Source organism: Solanum tuberosum, unplaced genomic scaffold (assembly GCF_000226075.1).
Source record: "Solanum tuberosum cultivar DM 1-3 516 R44 unplaced genomic scaffold, SolTub_3.0 scf00013, whole genome shotgun sequence".
In the NCBI taxonomy this organism is placed as follows: Eukaryota; Viridiplantae; Streptophyta; class Magnoliopsida; order Solanales; family Solanaceae; genus Solanum; species Solanum tuberosum.
This window is the reverse complement of record NW_006238940.1, coordinates 1,028,473-1,041,149: the sequence shown is the minus strand read 5'-3', so window position 1 is coordinate 1,041,149 and position 12,677 is coordinate 1,028,473. Positions and strand designations below refer to the sequence as shown.

The 12,677-nt window shown below is 34.9% G+C and overlaps 1 long non-coding RNA gene across 1 annotated transcript; it reads right to left on the bottom strand.

Annotated features, from left to right (window-relative positions):
* Positions 1–10,086: 10,086 nt before the first annotated feature.
* Positions 10,087–12,359, bottom strand: LOC102597904 (uncharacterized). The gene is made up of 2 exons (XR_366698.2): positions 11,757–12,359; positions 10,087–10,288 (listed from the first exon to the last, which is right to left on the bottom strand). It is a non-coding gene; the product is annotated as an uncharacterized lncRNA (long non-coding RNA).
* Positions 12,360–12,677: the final 318 nt, after the last annotated feature.

Below are 12,677 nucleotides of genomic sequence, written 5' to 3'. Positions count from 1 at the left end.
TTTTTTTTAAAAAAAATTATATAAGTACTATCTCCTAACTTATAGTTAGTGGGAAAGCAAAAGAAATTACGAGGTCTGATTCCATTTTTTAATTAAGTCAACGCGTCCCCGGGAATACCACCTACCCATGATTTTTCAAAAGGGATTATGTGTACTTATATGTAAATATTTATGTGCTTATTTTAATCAAACTTTTCAGTCCTCTCCAAAATAAATTATTACTAATTTTCTAAGACCAACCTCAAATTAAAAGTATTTCTATGGTGGAAGAGCGCGATTATTAATATCGTGGTATCATCCCTATAAAGAAACAAACATTTTTTTTAGTTTTCAAAACTCTATTCATGACTTCCTCAATTTTCAAAACACTTTATCCTTGCATTTCATCTCTGTTTGGGTTAGTTTAATAAATAAAATTAGTTTTTTTCTTCTATATACTGGTGCATTTTCCGTCTCCTCGTTTATCTCTTAATTTGTATATATATATATATATATATATTAATTGTTTAATGTTTTTATTTTATCACCTAGTTCGCATGCTTGATTAATTAACTAATTAATAAATAGTGACCTTGATTGCTACTTGTAACCCCCACATAAATTGTATGAGATACGGTCGGGACCCATATTTATGGACCTCGAGGGATGCTTAACACCTTCCCCTCGAGGTAACTTGAACCCTTACCTGATCTCTGGTTCGTTGACTCTTAAGTTAGATTAGTTAGGTTAGATAGGTGCCCTAATGCGCCTTAATTCGTTAGGTGGTGACTCTTCATTCAAACAAACCAAAAAGAGTTGTTAGGTTGTGCACCAAAACCGGTTTGGTATAAAAATGGGGCGCGACAGAATGAAGACTCTATTGGGGATATAACTAGGTTCTTACCATTACGTGTTTCTTGCTTTATGTGGGGGTTCATGTGATTTGTGTATTTTCCTTGTTTGTTTTGCTATTTCTGTATCTAAATTGTTATTTATCTTTCCTTTCATCACTTATTTCCATGCTTAATCCCTTTCTCTTTTTCCTTATTTCTTTATTTCAATGTTTAATCCCTCCCCTTTTCCCTTATTTGTTTATTTCCATGTTTAATCATTGTCCCCTTTCCTTGTTTGTTTAATTCTCTTATGTATTTTCATGTTTATTTCCTCTTGTTTATGAATTTATTTATTTACTTTTTTCATAAACTGTCTATGTGTTACTACTTTCCATTTAATTGCTAGATGTTGTTGCTTTAATAACTGACATTCCGCTCATAATTCCCCCAATTTGGACCTTCTTCCTTCTTTTTTTTTTTTATCTTGATGTTGTGCCTTTGCACCTCTCACAAATACTCCAATTCTCTTCAAATGCCCTATTATAGAGAGTCGGCATATGCGTGGTAGAAACGGATAGTATTACTACCATGAAACCACGAGCCTTCTCGCATAGAACCTCTTCAAGTCTCTGTTTAACCAACTCTTAGAAATCTCAATAAGGCCGTACACACTACATAAACCCTAGGTGGTTTGACCCTTGGTGTCAATCCGCACAATTAGTAGCTACCTTATCGTCTAAAGGGTCCCAAAACCCTTAGACCAATTGCATATTATGTCTCAACGTGATCACCATAATTAATTTAGGTCAAACCATGCCAAAATGGGTTTAGAGATTGTTTGCTTTTGTTTGCAGTGTTATAATGACCTAGCCAGATTTTGTCAACGTTCAAATGGTTCATAGATGTGAATCCCAAACTAAGAGTATGGTGGAATAATATTAAGCGAACTCCTGAATTCGAGGTTGATCATCTTTTGGGTGGCTTAACTTCGCTCATCTCTATCACACTAGACCCTCACCTAATCAAGTCTTTGCTGAACTTTTGGGACCTGTAAGGATGCTCTTCAAATTTATTGATTTCGAACTGGTGCCAACGATAGAAGAAATTTATGGCTTCATCAACTTGTCGTACCATGAGTGTGAAATGATGGTACCCTATAAGCAATCATCAAGGAAGTTTCTAGAGAGTCTGTGAATGAAGCCCAATCCAACATTAACTTATTTAGATCTTGGGTGGATTTATTTCAACTTTTTGTATTCACGCTTCGGCCATGAAGATAGTTATTACTATTTTATTAATGAATTTGAGTGCTCCGCCAAGAGATGGAAAATATATCGCTTGAATGTCCTTACCATCGCAATATTAGGTTCCTTAGTTTTCCCTAAAGAGAGCGGAAAGATCGACACTCGTTTGGGTTACGTGGTTCAGTATTTAGCTAAAAGAGAGGGTGAACCTAGGAAATCTATAGTGCCCATGATCCTGGCGGAAATAATGAGAAGTCTATCGGCATGCGTCAATGGAAAAATATTCTTCGAGGGATGCAACTGTCTGCTACAATTGTGAGCTATCGAACACTTTCACAGACTACCTGACACGGTAGATCTCTTCCTCAGTTCTGGCAACAAGATTGATAATCACCCAAAAAGAATGGAATTATTTACCGCCCCTATAGGGATAAAAGACTGGGTGATGTATTTGAAAGGACTTAACAGTTATTGCATTCAATGGAAACTCTATTAGTTGTCCACCCTTCATGCAATAGTAAGAGGTGATGAACACTATTTCATTGAGCTTATTGGCTTAAAGGGTGGTAAACCATACGCTCCTCTTCGAATACTCCACCAATTTGGACGAACTCAAGTAATACCACTCTGATCCAACATGGATCAGTTTAAGTACGACTTTGAATCAGATAATCTGCGAGTCCACAAAATACTTCGAAGATGGGACCACGTGGTAACCATTGTTGTGGGTGCACGACGGGCCTTCTGTACACTTGAGTATTACATATGGATCTTCGCACTATCCACGTCCAGCATTGTTAGTGTGCTCAGAGGGCAAATGTTCAAACCAGAACCTGAATCAACCAAAGCTTTGGTGACTACTTTATTCTGATATAAAGCAGAAATATACAAAGATTTATTTTGGGATGTTCCTTCAAGTGGTAGCTCATCTTCATGAAAAGATATCATGGATGCCTAAAATAATTGCCCAACCATTTGGGCTACCTCCCATGAGTGATGCCACCAAGGACATAAGCTTCACCAAGAACCTTCAAAAGAGCACTCCGATGAGTTTCTAAAGATTGCAGCAATGACAGGATGAATATTTGGGATGGGGTTTTAATCAACTGCTCAACAATAGAGTATTTTTTGGCTTTCACTTTCTTCCAGACACCTTGTTCATTAAGCTCTACAATTGGTGGCTTAGATTTTCTAGAGCTACCCTGAACCAAATTCTCAGAAGTGTATATTCTCCTAGATCTAGTCACTCTTACTGCAATGTCTGTTTCCTCCACTTTTGCCTTTCCTTTTCCGTCATCCCATGGGACAGCATGGGTATCATACTTGATAGGATGAGGGGATCTAAGAACGGTGAATAGGGGCCTAGGCATGTCAACCTCTACCTCGAAAGGAGCACCTTTGCACTACAACTAGCATCTGGGTGGTAGCAGTCATTGTCTCTTCTGGCTCGAAAAACCAAATGGATCCCTCCAAATCCACCATATCACTAGCTTCTACCATATTAACCTGGTGGTTAGGAACAGGATTGTTTGCAAAATTTGGTGCAGGATCCTTGAGCTGGATGGCCTTTGTATAAATCAATATTTGAATCTTGTCTTTCAAAGCTCTACAAGCTTCAGTGGTATGACCCTTCATCCCAGAATGATGAGAAGAGATCTTGTTAGGTTTGTACCATTGTGCACGGATATGTGCTTATCATTTTGGGATGAAGGGTCATATCATTGAAGCTTGTAGAGCTTTGAAAGACAAGATTCAAATGTTGATTGATACAAAGGTCATCCAGCTCAAGGATCCTGCGCCAAAGGTTGCAGACAACTCTCTTCCTAACCACCAGGTTAATATGGTAGAAGTTGGTGATATGGTGGATTTATAGGGATCTATTTGGTTCCTCGATCCAGAAGAGGCGATGATTGCTACCTCACAAATGTCAATTGTAGTGCAAAGGTGTGCTCCTTTCGATATTGAGGTCGCCATACCCAGGCCCCCATTCACTGTTCTTAGAGCCCCTCCTCCTATCAAGCATAATACCCATGTTGTCCCATGGGATTACGGAAAAGGAAAGGCAAAAGTGGAGGAAACAGACATTACAGGAGAAGTGACTAGATCCGGGAGAATATACACTTTCAAGAATTTGGTTCAGGGTAGCTCTAGCAAATCTAAGCCACCAATTATAGAGCTTGACGAGCAAGGTGTCTGGAAGAAAGTGCAAGACAAAGAATACTTTATTGTTGAGCAATTGAGTAAGACCCCGTCCAAAATATGCATCCTGTCATTGTTGCAATATTCAAAAACTCTTTAGAGTGCTCTTCTTAAGGTTCTTGGTGAAGCTTATAGCCCTGTTGGCATCACTCATGAGGAGGTAGCCAAAATGGTTGGGCAAGTATTTGAGGCATACAGGATATCTTTTCATGAAGATGATATACCACTTGAAGAAACATCCCACAATAAAGCTTTGTATATTTCTGCTTAATATCAGAATAAAGTAGTCACCAAAGCTTTGCTTGATTCAGGTTCTGGTTTGAACATTTTCCCTCTGAGCACGTTAACATGGTTGGACATGGATAATGCGAAGATCCATATGCAATACTCAAGTGTGTAGAAGGACCGCCGTGCACCCATAGCAATGGTTACCACCCGCTCCCATCTTCTAAGTATGTTGTGGACTCGTGGATTATCTAACTCAAAGTCGTACTTAAACTGATCCATGTTTGATCGGAGTAGTATTACTTGAGTTCGTCCAAATTAGTGGAGTACTCGAAGAGAAGCGTATGGTTGAACGCCCTTTAAGCCAATAAGCTCAATTAAATAATGTTCATCACCTCTTACTATTGCATGAGGGATGGACAACCAATAGAGTTTCCATTGAATGCAATAATTGTTGAGTCCTTTCAAATACATCACCAAGTCTTTGATCCCTATAGGTGCGGTAAAGAATTCCATTATTTTTGGGTGATTATCAATCTTGTTGCCAGAACCAAGGAAGAGATCTACTGTGTCAGGTCGTTTGTGGAAGTGTTCGATAGCCCACAATTGTAGCAAATGGTTGCATCCCTCGAAGAATATTCTACCATTGACATATGCTGACAGACTTCTCATTATTTCCACCAGGATCATAGGTACTATAGTTTTCCTAGGTTCACCCTCTCTTTGAGCTAAATTTTGCACCACGTAACCCAAACAAGTATCGATATTTCCCCTCTCTTTAGGGAAAACTAAGAAACCTAATATTGCGATGGCGAAGACATTCAATCGATATATTTCCCATCGCTCAGTGGAGCACTCAAATTCATCAATAAAAGAGTAATAAATATCTTTTTGGCCGAAGCGTGAATACAAAAAGTCGAAAGAAATCCACCCAAGATCTAAACAAGTTAATGTTGGATTGGGTTTCATTCCCAGACTCTCTAGAAACTCCCTTGATGATGGCTTATAAGGTACCATCATTTCACACTCATGGTACGATAAGTTGATGAAGCAACTAATTTCTTCTATCGTTGGCACTAGTTCGAAATTAATAAATTTGAAGACCAACCTTGCAGGGTCCCAAAAGTTCAGCAAAGCCTTGATTAAGTGAGGTCTGGTGTGACAGAGATGAGCGAAGTCAAGCCACCCAAAAGATAATCAAACCTCTAATTCAAGAGTCCACTTAATGTCATACCACCACACTCTTAGTTTGGGATTCACATCTACAGCTATTTGAACGTTGATGAAATCTGGGTAGGTCATTATAACACTACAAACAAAAATAAACAAATTCTAAACTCTATTTTGGCATGGTTTAGCATAAATTAACTATGGTGATTACGTTGAAACATAATATACAATTGGTATAAGGGTGTTGGGACCCTTTAGACAATAGGGTGGCTACTAATTGTGCGGATTGACACCAAGTGTCAAACCACCTAGGGTTTATGCAGCATGTATGGCCTAATTGAGATTTATAAGAATTGGTTAGACACAGACTTGAACAGATTCTATGCGAGAAGGCTCGTGGTTTCACGATAGTAATATTATCAATTTCTGCCACGCATATGCCGACTCTCTATAATAGGGCATTTGAAGAGAATTGGAGTATTTGTGAGAGGTGCAAAGGCACAATATCACGATAAAAATAAAAATAAAAAGAAGGTACCAATTAGGAGAAGTATGAGCGGAATATCAGTTACCAAAGCAGTAACATCTAACAATTAAATGGAAAGCAGTAACACATAGATAGTGTATGGAAAGCAGTAAATAAATAAATAAATGCATAAACAAAAGGAAATAAACATGTAAATACATAAGAGAATTAAACAAACAAAGAAAGGGGACAAGGATTAAACATGAAAATAAACAAATAAGGGAAAAGGGGAAGGATTAAACATGAAAATAAACAAATAAGAAAAAAAGGGAAAGAGATTAAGCATGGAAATGAGCGATTAAAGGAAAGCAAATTATAATTTAGACACAGAAATAGCAAAACAAACAAGGAAAATACACAAAGCGCATGAACCCCCACATAAAGCACGAAACACATAATGGTAAGAACCTAGGTATATCTCCAGCAGAGTCGTCATTCCGTCGCTCCCTATTTTTCTCAAAACGGGTTTTGCTACACGACCTAACAACTCTTTTGGATTTGTTTGAATGAAGAGTCGTCACCTAACGAATTAAGGCACGTTAGGGCACCTATCTAACCTAACTAATTTAACTAAAGGGTCAACGAACCAGAGATCGAGTAAAGGTTCAAGTTACCTCGAGGGGAAGGTGTTAAGCATCCCTCGAGGTCCAGAAATGTGAATTCCGATCGTATCTCATACAATTTATGTGGGGTTACAAGGAGCAATCAAGGTCACTATTTATTAGTTAGTTAATTAATTAGGCATGCGAACTAGGTGACAAAATAAATAAACATTAAACAATTAATATAAATACAAATTAAGAGATAAGCAAGGAGACAGAAAATGCACAAGTATATAGTAGAAAAAATTTAATTTTATTTATTAAACTACCACAAAGAGAGATGAAATGAAAGGATGAAGTGCTTTAAAATTGAGGAAGTCATGAATAGAGTTTTCAAAACTAAAACAAATATTTGTTTCTTTATAGGGATGATACCACGATATTATTAATCGCGCTCTTCCACCATAGAAACTCTTTTAATTTGAGGTCGGTCTTAGAAAATTAGTAATAATTTACTTTGGAGACGAGTGAAAAGTTTGATTAAAATAAGCACATAAATATTTGCATATAAATACACATAATCCCTTTTGAAAAATCATGGGTAGGTGTTACTCCCGAGGACGCGTCGGCTTAATTAAAAAGTGGAATTAGACCTCGTAATTCCTTTTAATTTTCCACTAACTATAGGTCAAGAGATAATACTTGTATAAAAAAAAATTAAAATGTCATATTCAATCCAAATTTTGAAAAGAGTGTTGAACAATGATTTTGAAAAAGAGAAATATAGACAAAATGATTATGTCATAAGACTTGTTTAATAATGGGCAGAAAATTTATAATTACAAAGAAGAAAAAGAAATTATTAACGCAGCAGTAGAAGATTATTAATGCAGTAGCATGCTAACAATTCGATAATTTATTTTAAGCGGCAGACATTTTATCGCAATTCAGATTTTAATCACATCGAGCATATTTTAATCTAGGGCAGGTTAGTTAAACATGAGTAATATTAAAAGCATATGTTGATTTAAAAGAAAATTAGTTATTTTAATCAAGGGCAGATTAGCATGCAAAGAAAGATTTGTTAATTTTATCTTTAAGTGGCAGTAACTAAACATGTCACAGAGCAGTGGCAGAAAATAGGCATAACAAAAGTTATTCAGCTATTTAACATGTTGAAAAATATTAAGTCCTACAGGCATAATTTCTAATCAATTAGCATGAAAGTTATTAAGCTCTTACTAATTCAACAAAATTATTAGCAAGCTACAACTTATTTAGAATTCCAAATTAAACAACATACTTATAGATTATTAAATTATTATTACCTTCAAAAAATGCAATAGTGGCAGGTTACCAATTATTTCATAGGCATGGCATCTATTAAAATCTAATGTGTAAAAATATTAATAGCCTATATGCATGATTTCTAAACCCCAAAATAAACCAAAAAATAATTAGATCATATAGGCATGCTTCCAACTTTTCTCACTTAGTGCAAACAAATCATTAAACAACATTTAGTTTGTTCAAATCTCATACATGATAAAGATTATTCAAAACCAAAACAAGGTGGCAATCAATGCAAAAGTCATTTTGGAAAAACTTCAGAATATGGCAAACATCCATATATATTCAAGAAAAATAGCTATGTTTTATTTTTTTTCATGTTATATGGATATAATTAGACTATAAATAGCAAAGTGTTATTTACAAATAAATAAATAAAATTATATTTTTAATATAATAAATAAATATTAAATAGGAAAGTAATTATTGAGTGCCTAATTAATTATGGCAGGCACATTTATGATCTTTTTCCATGTTTACCATCATCAAATTTTTTCTCTTTCATCAATATTCATACATCACATATTTTCTGATTTTTCCTCCAAATTCAATTCAAAATTCAAGATCCTTTACATCACTGCAGTAATTATACATCACATATTTTCTAATTGCATATTTATCTCGTTTTTATGAGCATTATATATCTACACATCTACACTTTCTACTATTTTCATAGGGTTTTGATTCAAGAGGAAAATGAAATTGAGATTTGTATGCTTTATTTTTTTAGTTTAATGTCATTTACTTATCTATCTCAACACATGTATTGTGTACCATTGTCTGCTTGTATTGAAATTGTCAGAAAATTTGATTTCGTATGTATATAGTTGTTAAAAAATGAGTACAAGAAGAACATGAACAAAAAAGAGATTGAGGGTTCTTTGATTGTCAATTTTGTATATAACTTAACATAGACATTTGTATTATTATATAACCACAAGTTGAACTGTTGATCTATGAATACAATTATATTTGAATACATAAGTACTTTGTCAAATTTAAAAAGTTGATTAAGGAATTCAAGTATAGTTGGATACATCAATACTATATTGTTGGCCTTTTCAAAATTTTATTTACAAGAATACTTATACAGTTTGATACCCACAAATTGTATCGTTTTTGCTCGTTTGTCTAATGTATTCATATTTTTGCTTAACAACAATGTTGAAATGTATCCATATTTATATACATAGATACTTGTATTGTTATATAAGCACAAGTTGAAATGTTGATTTGTGAATACAGTTATATCTAGATAGATAAGTACTATATCCAAGATAAAAAATTGATTAGGGAATACAAGTATAGTTGTATTCAACGTATTCATTTTTGTGTTTAACAACAATGTATTCATTGTATTTTATATTGGTGTATTCATTTTTGTTTAACAACTGGTGTATCTATTGCCATGTAGTTCACCTATTCAAAATCGAAATACTTAACCTTCATTCACAAATTCAACAATTTGCTTACATAGAAAACTTGAATTAACAAAAAAAAACTTATTAATACCTTTACAACACCAGAGTAAGAAATATGGAGACAACAAGAAAATTGAGTATGATGTATCACAATTTTTGTTAAACTAATAAAGAATATGACCTGATATATCTTTAAATAAGTAATTTTTAGTTATAAAGTTAATTATGGGAAGTTGCTCATTGTATGGACGTAATGTAAGGATAGTGGGTTATATTTAGAGTCAATTCCTTATTTAATTTGTTGTACTTAAAGATGTATTAATGTATAAATAAAAAAATAAAAAACGAATACAAAAATACAGCAAAAAAGTAGATATAAATTAGTAGTCATTTATTGTAAATAACATACTTATAGCTATTGGTATTCATTAACCCTATAAATATAGTTATTTTTGTAAGTTGCTCCATTATATATGCTAAAGGTGATTTTAGGTCGAAGAAATTAAGTTATTAGATTTAGAAACAAGATAATTATATTCAAAAGATCAATTAATCTTAGATGCATCCGCACATAATTAAATGAATAAAGAAAAGCAGTTAGCACATATAACCTCTCCCCCTTAGAGGATCCCACAAATATTTCATATATATCTATGGAGAGTTAGAAGAGCTAATACAACTATTACATGACTGAATAAAAATTATACAAATATGACAAATACGAATGTAAATAGAACTAAATCCCGTCCGGAATTCCATCCCTGGCAACTCTTCAAACTAGAACTCAATGTTACACACCCTGCTAAACGGAAGAAATCAATACAACACAAGTATAATACAAAGCACACATAATAATATATATTTTAATGTACCCAGGCAGAATAGGGCATACACACAATAATTCAAGCAACATATTACGCACATACAATCACACATATAGAAAAGGAGAAGAGAACTGACTCGGATGCTTCCTTTTTATTTTATTCATACACTTAACTTGTGAATAAAAGTAAATAACATTGCTGCAAACAGAAAGTTAAAATACATAAAATCACTAACCGTTTAAGCAGTTTAATTAAACAACAATGAAGACAAGCTTAATCCAATTATCGACACGAACACCGCAAAACCGAATAAAGAAAGCACCTCTTAGAATGTTCACCGGACTTCTTTTAGAGTAGAGAGTACTACTTTTTTTTGGTTCAAAGTGTTGAAGCGTATCTAAATAAGAATGAGGGTCTATCTTTATATAGTCCAAGAATGGACTGGCATAGAAGGAAAAGAATATAATTCCACCAATTAAAAAACAATTTTCCTTATTTAAAAGGAGGCCAAAATCAGTCCGCAAGTATAAGGAAAGGAAACAAATTAAAATTTTAGCTACCAAAAATAAAGACTAAAAAGATAATTACTAATGCCTCGTGATTCGGTCAAAATTTTACCAAGAATAGAACAAGTACGAATTTGTCTACAAATAAATAAGGCAAGGAGGTATTAATTTAAAATCAGCAAAAATAAGTTTAAAAGGAAAGAAATAACCATCACAAGAATTAAAACTCACATGCTTTATTTACTAATTAATGTCTTACCGTAGGCAAAGAGAGGATTCCAGTAAATTAAGCATAGACAACAACAATTTATGGAAGACTAAATCTCGTCCTCAGAGCAAGAGAAAGCCTTGAACAAGTTTATAATTATTTTAGCAAATTAAGAAATTAGTCAAGATGCTAACTTAGCCAAATATGAGAAAAAAATAATATCAGATTGACCTGTTTACACACAATATTAAGGCATTAATTGACTAAGAGCAATATCTCGATAATTAAGGAAAATCAAATAATTATTTTAGGGAAAATAATACGGTCCTTGATTAATTATGGCCAAAACAATGATTTATAAGGAAGAAACCAGTCAAGGAAATTCACAAAATAAGTTCTCTCATATATAAACAAAGAAATATGAAACCCACCGGTTAAGAGTTCAAACTTATCAACAGACTTCATAACTTGACCACAAGCAGATAGCAATATGAATTTGAGCAGAAAATCATAACCTTTTCTCTTAAGAAATCATGAATTGACATATAATATTCTAAGTATAATGTTCAACTAGTTGCACATGAACTTGAGCAGAAGAAACAATATAAAACAAGCAACCACACATTAGAGTTCGAGATTCTTAAAATAAACATTGAGGCAAACAACCTACAGATCGCATTTTCATACCAACATGCATAAAGACTTGAGCTTGATAAAAGAAAGATGTACCGGTCACTTTTTTTCCATTTTGGTCCTTGGTCGGAACCTTGTAGTGAGCATCTTATCGTTGTTGTTGATTTCGTAGCCACTGCCAGGAGCTTTTTTCGCTAGTCCAGAGCTGCTGGTTGTCGCCGGCTGCTACTGCTCTTTCGCTGGTGGCTTCACCAGTTGCCGGACTTCCCCAAGAAAGGGAGGAGAGGGACAAAGAGTTTCGCTAATCGGCTGGTTCCCACCGGCTGTTTATCGGAGCACTGTTGGTGTCGTTTGCCGGCGGCTACTGCTGCCTCGTTGTTGTCGCTCATCCTCGCCGGAAAGAGAAGAGAAGAGGCGAAGGGGCTTCGCCGGCTGGAGGCGCCGATGTTAGCCGGTCACTGGCCTGAACAACAATGTCTTTGTTGTTGTTGTCCAGGCGGCTGCTGGCTGCTCGTCCTCGCTGGCCGCTGGACAGACGAGGAGAAAGAGGAGACGGGGGGAAGAAGAGAAGGCGAAGGGGAAAGACGACTGGAGAGAGAGGCGGCTACCTCCAGTGGTTCGCCGACTGCGCTGGCCGGAGAAGAAAATCGAGAAGAGAGATTGGGAGGTGCGGCAGATTTTGGAGAAGAGAGGAAGAGAGTTAATGAAAATTTTAGGGTTGACGTCTTTTTTAGATTGAAATAGGAAAGTTAGAAGACTTGATCTCATCCGTTGGATAATTTGTGATGAACGCTCATGATTTAAAGTTGAGGAGATGTAATGAGATGAGTGGTCAGGATTTAAGGATGAGGCTCTTAGGTTTGGGTTTGAAATGGCTAAAATTGAAATAATAATTAAATTAAACAGGCTAGAATTGAAATGAATAGGTGGCTATAATCGAAATAAATTGGAACTGAAAAGAATTAGAACAAAACAGGCTGAAATTTAAATGATTTGGTGGAAATTAAGCAAATGTTA